The sequence below is a fragment of the Lissotriton vulgaris genome, chromosome 1_1 (genome assembly GCF_964263255.1).
Source record: "Lissotriton vulgaris chromosome 1_1, aLisVul1.2, whole genome shotgun sequence".
Classification (NCBI taxonomy): Eukaryota; Metazoa; Chordata; class Amphibia; order Caudata; family Salamandridae; genus Lissotriton; species Lissotriton vulgaris.
In genome coordinates, this window is record NC_141685.1 from 200,606,369 (window position 1) to 200,621,531 (window position 15,163).

General features: G+C 49.1%; 27 non-coding genes across 27 annotated transcripts; 9 read left to right on the forward strand and 18 right to left on the reverse strand.

Moving 5' to 3' along the window:
* Positions 1 to 353: 353 nt before the first annotated feature.
* TRNAG-GCC (transfer RNA glycine (anticodon GCC)) lies at positions 354 to 424 on the forward strand. The gene has a single exon. It is a non-coding gene; the product is annotated as a tRNA-Gly (tRNA).
* Positions 425 to 495: 71 nt separating this feature from the next.
* Positions 496 to 567, reverse strand: TRNAW-CCA (transfer RNA tryptophan (anticodon CCA)). The gene has a single exon. It is a non-coding gene; the product is annotated as a tRNA-Trp (tRNA).
* Positions 568 to 803: 236 nt separating this feature from the next.
* Positions 804 to 877, reverse strand: TRNAN-GUU (transfer RNA asparagine (anticodon GUU)). Its single transcript has one exon. It is a non-coding gene; the product is annotated as a tRNA-Asn (tRNA).
* A 1,161-nt stretch (positions 878 to 2,038) lies between these two features.
* TRNAG-GCC (transfer RNA glycine (anticodon GCC)) lies at positions 2,039 to 2,109 on the forward strand. The gene has a single exon. It is a non-coding gene; the product is annotated as a tRNA-Gly (tRNA).
* Positions 2,110 to 2,180: 71 nt separating this feature from the next.
* Positions 2,181 to 2,252, reverse strand: TRNAW-CCA (transfer RNA tryptophan (anticodon CCA)). Its single transcript has one exon. It is a non-coding gene; the product is annotated as a tRNA-Trp (tRNA).
* Positions 2,253 to 2,488: 236 nt separating this feature from the next.
* TRNAN-GUU (transfer RNA asparagine (anticodon GUU)) lies at positions 2,489 to 2,562 on the reverse strand. The gene has a single exon. It is a non-coding gene; the product is annotated as a tRNA-Asn (tRNA).
* Positions 2,563 to 3,723: 1,161 nt separating this feature from the next.
* TRNAG-GCC (transfer RNA glycine (anticodon GCC)) lies at positions 3,724 to 3,794 on the forward strand. The gene has a single exon. It is a non-coding gene; the product is annotated as a tRNA-Gly (tRNA).
* Positions 3,795 to 3,865: 71 nt separating this feature from the next.
* Positions 3,866 to 3,937, reverse strand: TRNAW-CCA (transfer RNA tryptophan (anticodon CCA)). The gene has a single exon. It is a non-coding gene; the product is annotated as a tRNA-Trp (tRNA).
* A 236-nt stretch (positions 3,938 to 4,173) lies between these two features.
* TRNAN-GUU (transfer RNA asparagine (anticodon GUU)) lies at positions 4,174 to 4,247 on the reverse strand. The gene has a single exon. It is a non-coding gene; the product is annotated as a tRNA-Asn (tRNA).
* A 1,161-nt stretch (positions 4,248 to 5,408) lies between these two features.
* Positions 5,409 to 5,479, forward strand: TRNAG-GCC (transfer RNA glycine (anticodon GCC)). The gene has a single exon. It is a non-coding gene; the product is annotated as a tRNA-Gly (tRNA).
* A 71-nt stretch (positions 5,480 to 5,550) lies between these two features.
* TRNAW-CCA (transfer RNA tryptophan (anticodon CCA)) lies at positions 5,551 to 5,622 on the reverse strand. The gene has a single exon. It is a non-coding gene; the product is annotated as a tRNA-Trp (tRNA).
* Positions 5,623 to 5,858: 236 nt separating this feature from the next.
* Positions 5,859 to 5,932, reverse strand: TRNAN-GUU (transfer RNA asparagine (anticodon GUU)). Its single transcript has one exon. It is a non-coding gene; the product is annotated as a tRNA-Asn (tRNA).
* Positions 5,933 to 7,093: 1,161 nt separating this feature from the next.
* TRNAG-GCC (transfer RNA glycine (anticodon GCC)) lies at positions 7,094 to 7,164 on the forward strand. The gene has a single exon. It is a non-coding gene; the product is annotated as a tRNA-Gly (tRNA).
* Positions 7,165 to 7,235: 71 nt separating this feature from the next.
* On the reverse strand, positions 7,236 to 7,307 carry TRNAW-CCA (transfer RNA tryptophan (anticodon CCA)). Its single transcript has one exon. It is a non-coding gene; the product is annotated as a tRNA-Trp (tRNA).
* Positions 7,308 to 7,543: 236 nt separating this feature from the next.
* Positions 7,544 to 7,617, reverse strand: TRNAN-GUU (transfer RNA asparagine (anticodon GUU)). Its single transcript has one exon. It is a non-coding gene; the product is annotated as a tRNA-Asn (tRNA).
* A 1,161-nt stretch (positions 7,618 to 8,778) lies between these two features.
* On the forward strand, positions 8,779 to 8,849 carry TRNAG-GCC (transfer RNA glycine (anticodon GCC)). Its single transcript has one exon. It is a non-coding gene; the product is annotated as a tRNA-Gly (tRNA).
* A 71-nt stretch (positions 8,850 to 8,920) lies between these two features.
* Positions 8,921 to 8,992, reverse strand: TRNAW-CCA (transfer RNA tryptophan (anticodon CCA)). Its single transcript has one exon. It is a non-coding gene; the product is annotated as a tRNA-Trp (tRNA).
* A 236-nt stretch (positions 8,993 to 9,228) lies between these two features.
* Positions 9,229 to 9,302, reverse strand: TRNAN-GUU (transfer RNA asparagine (anticodon GUU)). The gene has a single exon. It is a non-coding gene; the product is annotated as a tRNA-Asn (tRNA).
* A 1,161-nt stretch (positions 9,303 to 10,463) lies between these two features.
* On the forward strand, positions 10,464 to 10,534 carry TRNAG-GCC (transfer RNA glycine (anticodon GCC)). Its single transcript has one exon. It is a non-coding gene; the product is annotated as a tRNA-Gly (tRNA).
* Positions 10,535 to 10,605: 71 nt separating this feature from the next.
* On the reverse strand, positions 10,606 to 10,677 carry TRNAW-CCA (transfer RNA tryptophan (anticodon CCA)). The gene has a single exon. It is a non-coding gene; the product is annotated as a tRNA-Trp (tRNA).
* Positions 10,678 to 10,913: 236 nt separating this feature from the next.
* On the reverse strand, positions 10,914 to 10,987 carry TRNAN-GUU (transfer RNA asparagine (anticodon GUU)). The gene has a single exon. It is a non-coding gene; the product is annotated as a tRNA-Asn (tRNA).
* Positions 10,988 to 12,148: 1,161 nt separating this feature from the next.
* Positions 12,149 to 12,219, forward strand: TRNAG-GCC (transfer RNA glycine (anticodon GCC)). The gene has a single exon. It is a non-coding gene; the product is annotated as a tRNA-Gly (tRNA).
* A 71-nt stretch (positions 12,220 to 12,290) lies between these two features.
* On the reverse strand, positions 12,291 to 12,362 carry TRNAW-CCA (transfer RNA tryptophan (anticodon CCA)). Its single transcript has one exon. It is a non-coding gene; the product is annotated as a tRNA-Trp (tRNA).
* Positions 12,363 to 12,598: 236 nt separating this feature from the next.
* Positions 12,599 to 12,672, reverse strand: TRNAN-GUU (transfer RNA asparagine (anticodon GUU)). The gene has a single exon. It is a non-coding gene; the product is annotated as a tRNA-Asn (tRNA).
* A 1,161-nt stretch (positions 12,673 to 13,833) lies between these two features.
* Positions 13,834 to 13,904, forward strand: TRNAG-GCC (transfer RNA glycine (anticodon GCC)). The gene has a single exon. It is a non-coding gene; the product is annotated as a tRNA-Gly (tRNA).
* A 71-nt stretch (positions 13,905 to 13,975) lies between these two features.
* Positions 13,976 to 14,047, reverse strand: TRNAW-CCA (transfer RNA tryptophan (anticodon CCA)). Its single transcript has one exon. It is a non-coding gene; the product is annotated as a tRNA-Trp (tRNA).
* Positions 14,048 to 14,283: 236 nt separating this feature from the next.
* On the reverse strand, positions 14,284 to 14,357 carry TRNAN-GUU (transfer RNA asparagine (anticodon GUU)). The gene has a single exon. It is a non-coding gene; the product is annotated as a tRNA-Asn (tRNA).
* Positions 14,358 to 15,163: the final 806 nt, after the last annotated feature.

Sequence of the window (15,163 nt, forward strand, 5' to 3'; positions counted from 1 at the left end):
ACACAGAATCTGGCAAAGCCAGTGGGAAGGATTTTCCAGGAGGAGAGTTCAGTGACATGATCTGAAACACAATAGTGCTGGTGATCTGGCGGGTGCATTCTGTGAGCCACTTCTGTCAGGAGCAGCCTGCCATCATGCCCTGATAACCACAACTCTAGTACCAAGCCAGTGACCTCAGCAAATGCAAAGACATTATTACTTATAGTCTCCTGCATCTGATTCTTGCCATCATCATGTGAAACGTTGGCGTTATCATGTCTGCTGCGCACACTTTGTTCATATGTGTACAATTTAAGTGTGTGAACCTGACCACTGTCTTGGACAGAGCTCTTTCTGTGAACACACCATGTGAAGCATTGGTGGTTCAGTGGTAGAATTCTCACCTGCCACGCGGGATGCCCGGGTTCGATTCCCGGCCAATGCAAGGTTGCTTTCTTTTGACTTTGTTTTCGAAATGATATATATGAACTCAGTGGGGAATAAAATGGTAAGCAGTGACCCTGACGTGATTTGAACACGCAACCTTCTGATCTGGAGTCAGACGCGCTACCGTTGCGCCACGAGGTCCTTACACTTGCAGCCTTCGATGCCAGATGAACAAATGCTGTGGGCCTTTTGACTTATTTTCCTCTGCTTATATGCCTACGGTTGTATTACAGGGCTTGGCCTTTTGTTTTCTATCCTAATTATTGAAATTGACTGCAGGTGCAGTGAGAACGCTGAGGATTGAACTATTCAGGGAAAGGATCGCACGCAGGAAAGAGCAAAGGTACGTATCTGTGTTTCATGCAGACAAAAGGCTACGTCCCTGGGTGGGCTTGAACCACCAACCTTTCGGTTAACAGCCGAACACGCTAACCGATTGCGCCACAGAGACTATTGACTGTATACATTTCCTGAGACTCAATATATGTCTTGACATGTGTGCGCCTGCCTGGAGCTTGTATTATATAAGGCGTCTTTATGCCATACAGCATTTGTCATTTGCTTAGTGTCTTGTTACTGTTGTAATTTATGATGTGTAGACTACTGTCTAATGGTGTTAGAGCCAGTATTACTACCGGTCACAGTGCATGAGACTCATACATGACTTTTCTCTTTGCCTGCTTAGCGTAGCTCCCTGCTCCTCTGTTTGCGTGCTACCAGCCCGTGAGGCGTGTGTCTTGCCCATCCCATCTTCACTGTGTTATGTTGGACTTGTCTTCTCTGTGAGCAGAGTCTCCTTCCCAGAGCAGGTGCTTTCTCTGAACTCTTGGCTTGTAAGACTGCTGGGAAAGGCCCTCCCTAGCCCCTCAGTCAGATAGATACATTTACCTGCAGAGCTCAGCTTGGGAGAAAGAGATTAGGCAGAGAGCACATAGGGGAAGGCCCACAGAGCACACTTTATTTTACATAAAAGCTCGGGCTTGTGGGAGGACAGGGACATGAGGGTTCTCATGGAAAGAAATCCCAGGAGTATTGATGGCTAGGCCCTGAAACACAACAATCCCGGAATGGCCAGGCACAAGATGCCTCTGCAATAGGCCTGACCCTAGGCTTCCGGAGTTCTTGATCTCCAGAGGCTCCAGTGATCTAAGCCCGACCAGGGCTGTGCCCGACCAGGGCGCGTTGGGATGGCGTTAGGGACGCGTAAAGGGGCGCAGGGCGCAGAACTCTGCCCGTTTCACCCCAGCATTTTGGGGAGGACACAGAATCTGGCAAAGCCAGTGGGAAGGATTTTCCAGGAGGAGAGTTCAGTGACATGATCTGAAACACAATAGTGCTGGTCATCTGGCGGGTGCATTCTGTGAGCCACTTCTGTCAGGAGCAGCCTGCCATCATGCCCTGATAACCACAACTCTAGTACCAAGCCAGTGACCTCAGCAAATGCAAAGACATTATTACTTATAGTCTCCTGCATCTGATTCTTGCCATCATCATGTGAAACGTTGGCGTTATCATGTCTGCTGCGCACACTTTGTTCATATGTGTACAATTTAAGTGTGTGAACCTGACCACTGTCTTGGACAGAGCTCTTGCTGTGAACACACCATGTGAAGCATTGGTGGTTCAGTGGTAGAATTCTCGCCTGCCACGCGGGAGGCCCGAGTTCGATTCCCGGCCAATGCAAGGTTGCTTTCTTTTGACTTTGTTTTCGAAATGATATATATGAACTCAGTGGGGAATAAAATGGTAAGCAGTGACCCCGACGTGATTTGAACACGCAACCTTCTGATCTGGAGTCAGACGCGCAACCGTTGCGCCACGAGGTCCTTACACTTGCAGCCTTCGATGCCAGATGAACAAATGCTGTGGGCCTTTTGACTTATTTTCCTCTGCTTATATGCCTACGGTTGTATTACAGGGCTTGGCCTTTTGTTTTCTATCCTAATTATTGAAATTGACTGCAGGTGCAGTGAGAACGCTGAGGATTGAACTATTCAGGGAAAGGATCGCACGCAGGAAAGAGCAAAGGTACGTATCTGTGTTTCATGCAGACAAAAGGCTACGTCCCTGGGTGGGCTTGAACCACCAACCTTTCGGTTAACAGCCGAACGCGCTAACCGATTGCGCCACAGAGACTATTGACTGTATACATTTCCTGAGACTCAATATATGTCTTGACATGTGTGCGCCTGCCTGGAGCTTGTATTATATAAGGCGTCTTTATGCCATACAGCATTTGTCATTTGCTTAGTGTCTTGTTACTGTTGTAATTTATGATGTGTAGACTACTGTCTAATGGTGTTAGAGCCAGTATTACTACCGGTCACAGTGCATGAGACTCATACATGACTTTTCTCTTTGCCTGCTTAGCGTAGCTCCCTGCTCCTCTGTTTGCGTGCTACCAGCCCGTGAGGCGTGTGTCTTGCCCATCCCATCTTCACTGTGTTATGTTGGACTTGTCTTCTCTGTGAGCAGAGTCTCCTTCCCAGAGCAGGTGCTTTCTCTGAACTCTTGGCTTGTAAGACTGCTGGGAAAGGCCCTCCCTAGCCCCTCAGTCAGATAGATACATTTACCTGCAGAGCTCAGCTTGGGAGAAAGAGATTAGGCAGAGAGCACATAGGGGAAGGCCCACAGAGCACACTTTATTTTACATAAAAGCTCGGGCTTGTGGGAGGACAGGGACATGAGGGTTCTCATGGAAAGAAATCCCAGGAGTATTGATGGCTAGGCCCTGAAACACAACAATCCCGGAATGGCCAGGCACAAGATGCCTCTGCAATAGGCCTGACCCTAGGCTTCCGGAGTTCTTGATCTCCAGAGGCTCCAGTGATCTAAGCCCGACCAGGGCTGTGCCCGACCAGGGCGCGTTGGGATGGCATTAGGGACGCGTAAAGGGGCGCAGGGCGCAGAACTCTGCCCGTTTCACCCCAGCATTTTGGGGAGGACACAGAATCTGGCAAAGCCAGTGGGAAGGATTTTCCAGGAGGAGAGTTCAGTGACATGATCTGAAACACAATAGTGCTGGTGATCTGGCGGGTGCATTCTGTGAGCCACTTCTGTCAGGAGCAGCCTGCCATCATGCCCTGATAACCACAACTCTAGTACCAAGCCAGTGACCTCAGCAAATGCAAAGACATTATTACTTATAGTCTCCTGCATCTGATTCTTGCCATCATCATGTGAAACGTTGGCGTTATCATGTCTGCTGCGCACACTTTGTTCATATGTGTACAATTTAAGTGCGTGAACCTGACCACTGTCTTGGACAGAGCTCTTGCTGTGAACACACCATGTGAAGCATTGGTGGTTCAGTGGTAGAATTCTCACCTGCCACGCGGGATGCCCGGGTTCGATTCCCGGCCAATGCAAGGTTGCTTTCTTTTGACTTTGTTTTCGAAATGATATATATGAACTCAGTGGGGAATAAAATGGTAAGCAGTGACCCCGACGTGATTTGAACACGCAACCTTCTGATCTGGAGTCAGACGCGCTACCGTTGCGCCACGAGGTCCTTACACTTGCAGCCTTCGATGCCAGATGAACAAATGCTGTGGGCCTTTTGACTTATTTTCCTCTGCTTATATGCCTACGGTTGTATTACAGGGCTTGGCCTTTTGTTTTCTATCCTAATTATTGAAATTGACTGCAGGTGCAGTGAGAACGCTGAGGATTGAACTATTCAGGGAAAGGATCGCACGCAGGAAAGAGCAAAGGTACGTATCTGTGTTTCATGCAGACAAAAGGCTACGTCCCTGGGTGGGCTTGAACCACCAACCTTTCGGTTAACAGCCGAACGCGCTAACCGATTGCGCCACAGAGACTATTGACTGTATACATTTCCTGAGACTCAATATATGTCTTGACATGTGTGCGCCTGCCTGGAGCTTGTATTATATAAGGCGTCTTTATGCCATACAGCATTTGTCATTTGCTTAGTGTCTTGTTACTGTTGTAATTTATGATGTGTAGACTACTGTCTAATGGTGTTAGAGCCAGTATTACTACCGGTCACAGTGCATGAGACTCATACATGACTTTTCTCTTTGTCTGCTTAGCGTAGCTCCCTGCTCCTCTGTTTGCGTGCTACCAGCCCGTGAGGCGTGTGTCTTGCCCATCCCATCTTCACTGTGTTATGTTGGACTTGTCTTCTCTGTGAGCAGAGTCTCCTTCCCAGAGCAGGTGCTTTCTCTGAACTCTTGGCTTGTAAGACTGCTGGGAAAGGCCCTCCCTAGCCCCTCAGTCAGATAGATACATTTACCTGCAGAGCTCAGCTTGGGAGAAAGCGATTAGGCAGAGAGCACATAGGGGAAGGCCCACAGAGCACACTTTATTTTACATAAAAGCTCGGGCTTGTGGGAGGACAGGGACATGAGGGTTCTCATGGAAAGAAATCCCAGGAGTATTGATGGCTAGGCCCTGAAACACAACAATCCCGGAATGGCCAGGCACAAGATGCCTCTGCAATAGGCCTGACCCTAGGCTTCCGGAGTTCTTGATCTCCAGAGGCTCCAGTGATCTAAGCCCGACCAGGGCTGTGCCCGACCAGGGCGCGTTGGGATGGCGTTAGGGACGCGTAAAGGGGCGCAGGGCGCAGAACTCTGCCCGTTTCACCCCAGCATTTTGGGGAGGACACAGAATCTGGCAAAGCCAGTGGGAAGGATTTTCCAGGAGGAGAGTTCAGTGACATGATCTGAAACACAATAGTGCTGGTCATCTGGCGGGTGCATTCTGTGAGCCACTTCTGTCAGGAGCAGCCTGCCATCATGCCCTGATAACCACAACTCTAGTACCAAGCCAGTGACCTCAGCAAATGCAAAGACATTATTACTTATAGTCTCCTGCATCTGATTCTTGCCATCATCATGTGAAACGTTGGCGTTATCATGTCTGCTGCGCACACTTTGTTCATATGTGTACAATTTAAGTGTGTGAACCTGACCACTGTCTTGGACAGAGCTCTTGCTGTGAACACACCATGTGAAGCATTGGTGGTTCAGTGGTAGAATTCTCGCCTGCCACGCGGGAGGCCCGAGTTCGATTCCCGGCCAATGCAAGGTTGCTTTCTTTTGACTTTGTTTTCGAAATGATATATATGAACTCAGTGGGGAATAAAATGGTAAGCAGTGACCCCGACGTGATTTGAACACGCAACCTTCTGATCTGGAGTCAGACGCGCTACCGTTGCGCCACGAGGTCCTTACACTTGCAGCCTTCGATGCCAGATGAACAAATGCTGTGGGCCTTTTGACTTATTTTCCTCTGCTTATATGCCTACGGTTGTATTACAGGGCTTGGCCTTTTGTTTTCTATCCTAATTATTGAAATTGACTGCAGGTGCAGTGAGAACGCTGAGGATTGAACTATTCAGGGAAAGGATCGCACGCAGGAAAGAGCAAAGGTACGTATCTGTGTTTCATGCAGACAAAAGGCTACGTCCCTGGGTGGGCTTGAACCACCAACCTTTCGGTTAACAGCCGAACGCGCTAACCGATTGCGCCACAGAGACTATTGACTGTATACATTTCCTGAGACTCAATATATGTCTTGACATGTGTGCGCCTGCCTGGAGCTTGTATTATATAAGGCGTCTTTATGCCATACAGCATTTGTCATTTGCTTAGTGTCTTGTTACTGTTGTAATTTATGATGTGTAGACTACTGTCTAATGGTGTTAGAGCCAGTATTACTACCGGTCACAGTGCATGAGACTCATACATGACTTTTCTCCTTGCCTGCTTAGCGTAGCTCCCTGCTCCTCTGTTTGCGTGCTACCAGCCCGTGAGGCGTGTGTCTTGCCCATCCCATCTTCACTGTGTTATGTTGGACTTGTCTTCTCTGTGAGCAGAGTCTCCTTCCCAGAGCAGGTGCTTTCTCTGAACTCTTGGCTTGTAAGACTGCTGGGAAAGGCCCTCCCTAGCCCCTCAGTCAGATAGATACATTTACCTGCAGAGCTCAGCTTGGGAGAAAGAGATTAGGCAGAGAGCACATAGGGGAAGGCCCACAGAGCACACTTTATTTTACATAAAAGCTCGGGCTTGTGGGAGGACAGGGACATGAGGGTTCTCATGGAAAGAAATCCCAGGAGTATTGATGGCTAGGCCCTGAAACACAACAATCCCGGAATGGCCAGGCACAAGATGCCTCTGCAATAGGCCTGACCCTAGGCTTCCGGAGTTCTTGATCTCCAGAGGCTCCAGTGATCTAAGCCCGACCAGGGCTGTGCCCGACCAGGGCGCCTTGGGATGGCATTAGGGACGCGTAAAGGGGCGCAGGGAGCAGAACTCTGCCCGTTTCACCCCAGCATTTTGGGGAGGACACAGAATCTGGCAAAGCCAGTGGGAAGGATTTTCCAGGAGGAGAGTTCAGTGACATGATCTGAAACACAATAGTGCTGGTGATCTGGCGGGTGCATTCTGTGAGCCACTTCTGTCAGGAGCAGCCTGCCATCATGCCCTGATAACCACAACTCTAGTACCAAGCCAGTGACCTCAGCAAATGCAAAGACATTATTACTTATAGTCTCCTGCATCTGATTCTTGCCATCATCATGTGAAACGTTGGCGTTATCATGTCTGCTGCGCACACTTTGTTCATATGTGTACAATTTAAGTGTGTGAACCTGACCACTGTCTTGGACAGAGCTCTTGCTGTGAACACACCATGTGAAGCATTGGTGGTTCAGTGGTAGAATTCTCGCCTGCCATGCGGGAGGCCCGGGTTCGATTCCCGGCCAATGCAAGGTTGCTTTCTTTTGACTTTGTTTTCGAAATGATATCTATGAACTCAGTGGGGAATAAAATGGTAAGCAGTGACCCCGACGTGATTTGAACACGCAACTTTCTGATCTGGAGTCAGACGCGCTACCGTTGCGCCACGAGGTCCTTACACTTGCAGCCTTCGATGCCAGATGAACAAATGCTGTGGGCCTTTTGACTTATTTTCCTCTGCTTATATGCCTACGGTTGTATTACAGGGCTTGGCCTTTTGTTTTCTATCCTAATTATTGAAATTGACTGCAGGTGCAGTGAGAACGCTGAGGATTGAACTATTCAGGGAAAGGATCGCACGCAGGAAAGAGCAAAGGTACGTATCTGTGTTTCATGCAGACAAAAGGCTACGTCCCTGGGTGGGCTTGAACCACCAACCTTTCGGTTAACAGCCGAACGCGCTAACCGATTGCGCCACAGAGACTATTGACTGTATACATTTCCTGAGACTCAATATATGTCTTGACATGTGTGCGCCTGCCTGGAGCTTGTATTATATAAGGCGTCTTTATGCCATACAGCATTTGTCATTTGCTTAGTGTCTTGTTACTGTTGTAATTTATGATGTGTAGACTACTGTCTAATGGTGTTAGAGCCAGTATTACTACCGGTCACAGTGCATGAGACTCATACATGACTTTTCTCTTTGCCTGCTTAGCGTAGCTCCCTGCTCCTCTGTTTGCGTGCTACCAGCCCGTGAGGCGTGTGTCTTGCCCATCCCATCTTCACTGTGTTATGTTGGACTTGTCTTCTCTGTGAGCAGAGTCTCCTTCCCAGAGCAGGTGCTTTCTCTGAACTCTTGGCTTGTAAGACTGCTGGGAAAGGCCCTCCCTAGCCCCTCAGTCAGATAGATACATTTACCTGCAGAGCTCAGCTTGGGAGAAAGAGATTAGGCAGAGAGCACATAGGGGAAGGCCCACAGAGCACACTTTATTTTACATAAAAGCTCGGGCTTGTGGGAGGACAGGGGCATGAGGGTTCTCATGGAAAGAAATCCCAGGAGTATTGATGGCTAGGCCCTGAAACACAACAATCCCGGAATGGCCAGGCACAAGATGCCTCTGCAATAGGCCTGACCCTAGGCTTCCGGAGTTCTTGATCTCCAGAGGCTCCAGTGATCTAAGCCCGACCAGGGCTGTGCCCGACCAGGGCGCGTTGGGATGGCGTTAGGGACGCGTAAAGGGGCGCAGGGCGCAGAACTCTGCCCGTTTCACCCCAGCATTTTGGGGAGGACACAGAATCTGGCAAAGCCAGTGGGAAGGATTTTCCAGGAGGAGAGTTCAGTGACATGATCTGAAACACAATAGTGCTGGTGATCTGGCGGGTGCATTCTGTGAGCCACTTCTGTCAGGAGCAGCCTGCCATCATGCCCTGATAACCACAACTCTAGTACCAAGCCAGTGACCTCAGCAAATGCAAAGACATTATTACTTATAGTCTCCTGCATCTGATTCTTGCCATCATCATGTGAAACGTTGGCGTTATCATGTCTGCTGCGCACACTTTGTTCATATGTGTACAATTTAAGTGTGTGAACCTGACCACTGTCTTGGACAGAGCTCTTGCTGTGAACACACCATGTGAAGCATTGGTGGTTCAGTGGTAGAATTCTCGCCTGCCACGCGGGAGGCCCGGGTTCGATTCCCGGCCAATGCAAGGTTGCTTTCTTTTGACTTTGTTTTCGAAATGATATATATGAACTCAGTGGGGAATAAAATGGTAAGCAGTGACCCCGACGTGATTTGAACACGCAACCTTCTGATCTGGAGTCAGACGCGCTACCGTTGCGCCACGAGGTCCTTACACTTGCAGCCTTCGATGCCAGATGAACAAATGCTGTGGGCCTTTTGACTTATTTTCCTCTGCTTATATGCCTACGGTTGTATTACAGGGCTTGGCCTTTTGTTTTCTATCCTAATTATTGAAATTGACTGCAGGTGCAGTGAGAACGCTGAGGATTGAACTATTCAGGGAAAGGATCGCACGCAGGAAAGAGCAAAGGTACGTATCTGTGTTTCATGCAGACAAAAGGCTACGTCCCTGGGTGGGCTTGAACCACCAACCTTTCGGTTAACAGCCGAACACGCTAACCGATTGCGCCACAGAGACTATTGACTGTATACATTTCCTGAGACTCAATATATGTCTTGACATGTGTGCGCCTGCCTGGAGCTTGTATTATATAAGGCGTCTTTATGCCATACAGCATTTGTCATTTGCTTAGTGTCTTGTTACTGTTGTAATTTATGATGTGTAGACTACTGTCTAATGGTGTTAGAGCCAGTATTACTACCGGTCACAGTGCATGAGACTCATACATGACTTTTCTCTTTGCCTGCTTAGCGTAGCTCCCTGCTCCTCTGTTTGCGTGCTACCAGCCCGTGAGGCGTGTGTCTTGCCCATCCCATCTTCACTGTGTTATGTTGGACTTGTCTTCTCTGTGAGCAGAGTCTCCTTCCCAGAGCAGGTGCTTTCTCTGAACTCTTGGCTTGTAAGACTGCTGGGAAAGGCCCTCCCTAGCCCCTCAGTCAGATAGATACATTTACCTGCAGAGCTCAGCTTGGGAGAAAGAGATTAGGCAGAGAGCACATAGGGGAAGGCCCACAGAGCACACTTTATTTTACATAAAAGCTCGGGCTTGTGGGAGGACAGGGACATGAGGGTTCTCATGGAAAGAAATCCCAGGAGTATTGATGGCTAGGCCCTGAAACACAACAATCCCGGAATGGCCAGGCACAAGATGCCTCTGCAATAGGCCTGACCCTAGGCTTCCGGAGTTCTTGATCTCCAGAGGCTCCAGTGATCTAAGCCCGACCAGGGCTGTGCCCGACCAGGGCGCGTTGGGATGGCATTAGGGACGCGTAAAGGGGCGCAGGGCGCAGAACTCTGCCCGTTTCACCCCAGCATTTTGGGGAGGACACAGAATCTGGCAAAGCCAGTGGGAAGGATTTTCCAGGAGGAGAGTTCAGTGACATGATCTGAAACACAATAGTGCTGGTGATCTGGCGGGTGCATTCTGTGAGCCACTTCTGTCAGGAGCAGCCTGCCATCATGCCCTGATAACCACAACTCTAGTACCAAGCCAGTGACCTCAGCAAATGCAAAGACATTATTACTTATAGTCTCCTGCATCTGATTCTTGCCATCATCATGTGAAACGTTGGCGTTATCATGTCTGCTGCGCACACTTTGTTCATATGTGTACAATTTAAGTGTGTGAACCTGACCACTGTCTTGGACAGAGCTCTTGCTGTGAACACACCATGTGAAGCATTGGTGGTTCAGTGGTAGAATTCTCGCCTGCCATGCGGGAGGCCCGGGTTCGATTCCCGGCCAATGCAAGGTTGCTTTCTTTTGACTTTGTTTTCGAAATGATATCTATGAACTCAGTGGGGAATAAAATGGTAAGCAGTGACCCCGACGTGATTTGAACACGCAACCTTCTGATCTGGAGTCAGACGCGCTACCGTTGCGCCACGAGGTCCTTACACTTGCAGCCTTCGATGCCAGATGAACAAATGCTGTGGGCCTTTTGACTTATTTTCCTCTGCTTATATGCCTACGGTTGTATTACAGGGCTTGGCCTTTTGTTTTCTATCCTAATTATTGAAATTGACTGCAGGTGCAGTGAGAACGCTGAGGATTGAACTATTCAGGGAAAGGATCGCACGCAGGAAAGAGCAAAGGTACGTATCTGTGTTTCATGCAGACAAAAGGCTACGTCCCTGGGTGGGCTTGAACCACCAACCTTTCGGTTAACAGCCGAACGCGCTAACCGATTGCGCCACAGAGACTATTGACTGTATACATTTCCTGAGACTCAATATATGTCTTGACATGTGTGCGCCTGCCTGGAGCTTGTATTATATAAGGCGTCTTTATGCCATACAGCATTTGTCATTTGCTTAGTGTCTTGTTACTGTTGTAATTTATGATGTGTAGACTACTGTCTAATGGTGTTAGAGCCAGTATTACTACCGGTCACAGTGCATGAGACTCATACATGACTTTTCTCTTTGCCTGCTTAGCGTAGCTCCCTGCTCCTCTGTTTGCGTGCTACCAGCCCGTGAGGCGTGTGTCTTGCCCATCCCATCTTCACTGTGTTATGTTGGACTTGTCTTCTCTGTGAGCAGAGTCTCCTTCCCAGAGCAGGTGCTTTCTCTGAACTCTTGGCTTGTAAGACTGCTGGGAAAGGCCCTCCCTAGCCCCTCAGTCAGATAGATACATTTACCTGCAGAGCTCAGCTTGGGAGAAAGAGATTAGGCAGAGAGCACATAGGGGAAGGCCCACAGAGCACACTTTATTTTACATAAAAGCTCGGGCTTGTGGGAGGACAGGGGCATGAGGGTTCTCATGGAAAGAAATCCCAGGAGTATTGATGGCTAGGCCCTGAAACACAACAATCCCGGAATGGCCAGGCACAAGATGCCTCTGCAATAGGCCTGACCCTAGGCTTCCGGAGTTCTTGATCTCCAGAGGCTCCAGTGATCTAAGCCCGACCAGGGCTGTGCCCGACCAGGGCACGTTGGGATGGCGTTAGGGACGCGTAAAGGGGCGCAGGGCGCAGAACTCTGCCCGTTTCACCCCAGCATTTTGGGGAGGACACAGAATCTGGCAAAGCCAGTGGGAAGGATTTTCCAGGAGGAGAGTTCAGTGACATGATCTGAAACACAATAGTGCTGGTGATCTGGCGGGTGCATTCTGTGAGCCACTTCTGTCAGGAGCAGCCTGCCATCATGCCCTGATAACCACAACTCTAGTACCAAGCCAGTGACCTCAGCAAATGCAAAGACATTATTACTTATAGTCTCCTGCATCTGATTCTTGCCATCATCATGTGAAACGTTGGCGTTATCATGTCTGCTGCGCACACTTTGTTCATATGTGTACAATTTAAGTGTGTGAACCTGACCACTGTCTTGGACAGAGCTCTTGCTGTGAACACACCATGTGAAGCATTGGTGGTTCAGTGGTAGAATTCTCGCCTGCCACGCGGGAGGCCCGAGTTCGATTCCCGGCCAATGCAAGGTTGCTTTCTTTTGACTTTGTTTTCGAAATGATATATATGAACTCAGTGGGGAATAAAATGGTAAGCAGTGACCCCGACGTGATTTGAACACGCAACCTTCTGATCTGGAGTCAGACGCGCTACCGTTGCGCCACGAGGTCCTTACACTTGCAGCCTTCGATGCCAGATGAACAAATGCTGTGGGCCTTTTGACTTATTTTCCTCTGCTTATATGCCTACGGTTGTATTACAGGGCTTGGCCTTTTGTTTTCTATCCTAATTATTGAAATTGACTGCAGGTGCAGTGAGAACGCTGAGGATTGAACTATTCAGGGAAAGGATCGCACGCAGGAAAGAGCAAAGGTACGTATCTGTGTTTCATGCAGACAAAAGGCTACGTCCCTGGGTGGGCTTGAACCACCAACCTTTCGGTTAACAGCCGAACGCGCTAACCGATTGCGCCACAGAGACTATTGACTGTATACATTTCCTGAGACTCAATATATGTCTTGACATGTGTGCGCCTGCCTGGAGCTTGTATTATATAAGGCGTCTTTATGCCATACAGCATTTGTCATTTGCTTAGTGTCTTGTTACTGTTGTAATTTATGATGTGTAGACTACTGTCTAATGGTGTTAGAGCCAGTATTACTACCGGTCACAGTGCATGAGACTCATACATGACTTTTCTCTTTGCCTGCTTAGCGTAGCTCCCTGCTCCTCTGTTTGCGTGCTACCAGCCCGTGAGGCGTGTGTCTTGCCCATCCCATCTTCACTGTGTTATGTTGGACTTGTCTTCTCTGTGAGCAGAGTCTCCTTCCCAGAGCAGGTGCTTTCTCTGAACTCTTGGCTTGTAAGACTGCTGGGAAAGGCCCTCCCTAGCCCCTCAGTCAGATAGATACATTTACCTGCAGAGCTCAGCTTGGGAGAAAGAGATTAGGCAGAGAGCACATAGGGGAAGGCCCACAGAGCACACTTTATTTTACATAAAAGCTCGGGCTTGTGGGAGGACAGGGACATGAGGGTTCTCATGGAAAGAAATCCCAGGAGTATTGATGGCTAGGCCCTGAAACACAACAATCCCGGAATGGCCAGGCACAAGATGCCTCTGCAATAGGCCTGACCCTAGGCTTCCGGAGTTCTTGATCTCCAGAGGCTCCAGTGATCTAAGCCCGACCAGGGCTGTGCCGGACCAGGGCGCGTTGGGATGGCATTAGGGACGCGTAAAGGGGCGCAGGGCGCAGAACTCTGCCCGTTTCACCCCAGCATTTTGGGGAGGACACAGAATCTGGCAAAGCCAGTGGGAAGGATTTTCCAGGAGGAGAGTTCAGTGACATGATCTGAAACACAATAGTGCTGGTGATCTGGCGGGTGCATTCTGTGAGCCACTTCTGTCAGGAGCAGCCTGCCATCATGCCCTGATAACCACAACTCTAGTACCAAGCCAGTGACCTCAGCAAATGCAAAGACATTATTACTTATAGTCTCCTGCATCTGATTCTTGCCATCATCATGTGAAACGTTGGCGTTATCATGTCTGCTGCGCACACTTTGTTCATATGTGTACAATTTAAGTGCGTGAACCTGACCACTGTCTTGGACAGAGCTCTTGCTGTGAACACACCATGTGAAGCATTGGTGGTTCAGTGGTAGAATTCTCACCTGCCACGCGGGATGCCCGGGTTCGATTCCCGGCCAATGCAAGGTTGCTTTCTTTTGACTTTGTTTTCGAAATGATATATATGAACTCAGTGGGGAATAAAATGGTAAGCAGTGACCCCGACGTGATTTGAACACGCAACCTTCTGATCTGGAGTCAGACGCGCTACCGTTGCGCCACGAGGTCCTTACACTTGCAGCCTTCGATGCCAGATGAACAAATGCTGTGGGCCTTTTGACTTATTTTCCTCTGCTTATATGCCTACGGTTGTATTACAGGGCTTGGCCTTTTGTTTTCTATCCTAATTATTGAAATTGACTGCAGGTGCAGTGAGAACGCTGAGGATTGAACTATTCAGGGAAAGGATCGCACGCAGGAAAGAGCAAAGGTACGTATCTGTGTTTCATGCAGACAAAAGGCTACGTCCCTGGGTGGGCTTGAACCACCAACCTTTCGGTTAACAGCCGAACGCGCTAACCGATTGCGCCACAGAGACTATTGACTGTATACATTTCCTGAGACTCAATATATGTCTTGACATGTGTGCGCCTGCCTGGAGCTTGTATTATATAAGGCGTCTTTATGCCATACAGCATTTGTCATTTGCTTAGTGTCTTGTTACTGTTGTAATTTATGATGTGTAGACTACTGTCTAATGGTGTTAGAGCCAGTATTACTACCGGTCACAGTGCATGAGACTCATACATGACTTTTCTCTTTGTCTGCTTAGCGTAGCTCCCTGCTCCTCTGTTTGCGTGCTACCAGCCCGTGAGGCGTGTGTCTTGCCCATCCCATCTTCACTGTGTTATGTTGGACTTGTCTTCTCTGTGAGCAGAGTCTCCTTCCCAGAGCAGGTGCTTTCTCTGAACTCTTGGCTTCTAAGACTGCTGGGAAAGGCCCTCCCTAGCCCCTCAGTCAGATAGATACATTTACCTGCAGAGCTCAGCTTGGGAGAAAGAGATTAGGCAGAGAGCACATAGGGGAAGGCCCACAGAGCACACTTTATTTTACATAAAAGCTCGGGCTTGTGGGAGGACAGGGACATGAGGGTTCTCATGGAAAGAAATCCCAGGAGTATTGATGGCTAGGCCCTGAAACACAACAATCCCGGAATGGCCAGGCACAAGATGCCTCTGCAATAGGCCTGACCCTAGGCTTCCGGAGTTCTTGATCTCCAGAGGCTCCAGTGATCTAAGCCCGACCAGGGCTGTGCCCGACCAGGGCGCGTTGGGATGGCGTTAGGGACGCGTAAAGGGGCGCAGGGCGCAGAACTCTGCCCGTTTCACCCCAGCATTTTGGGGA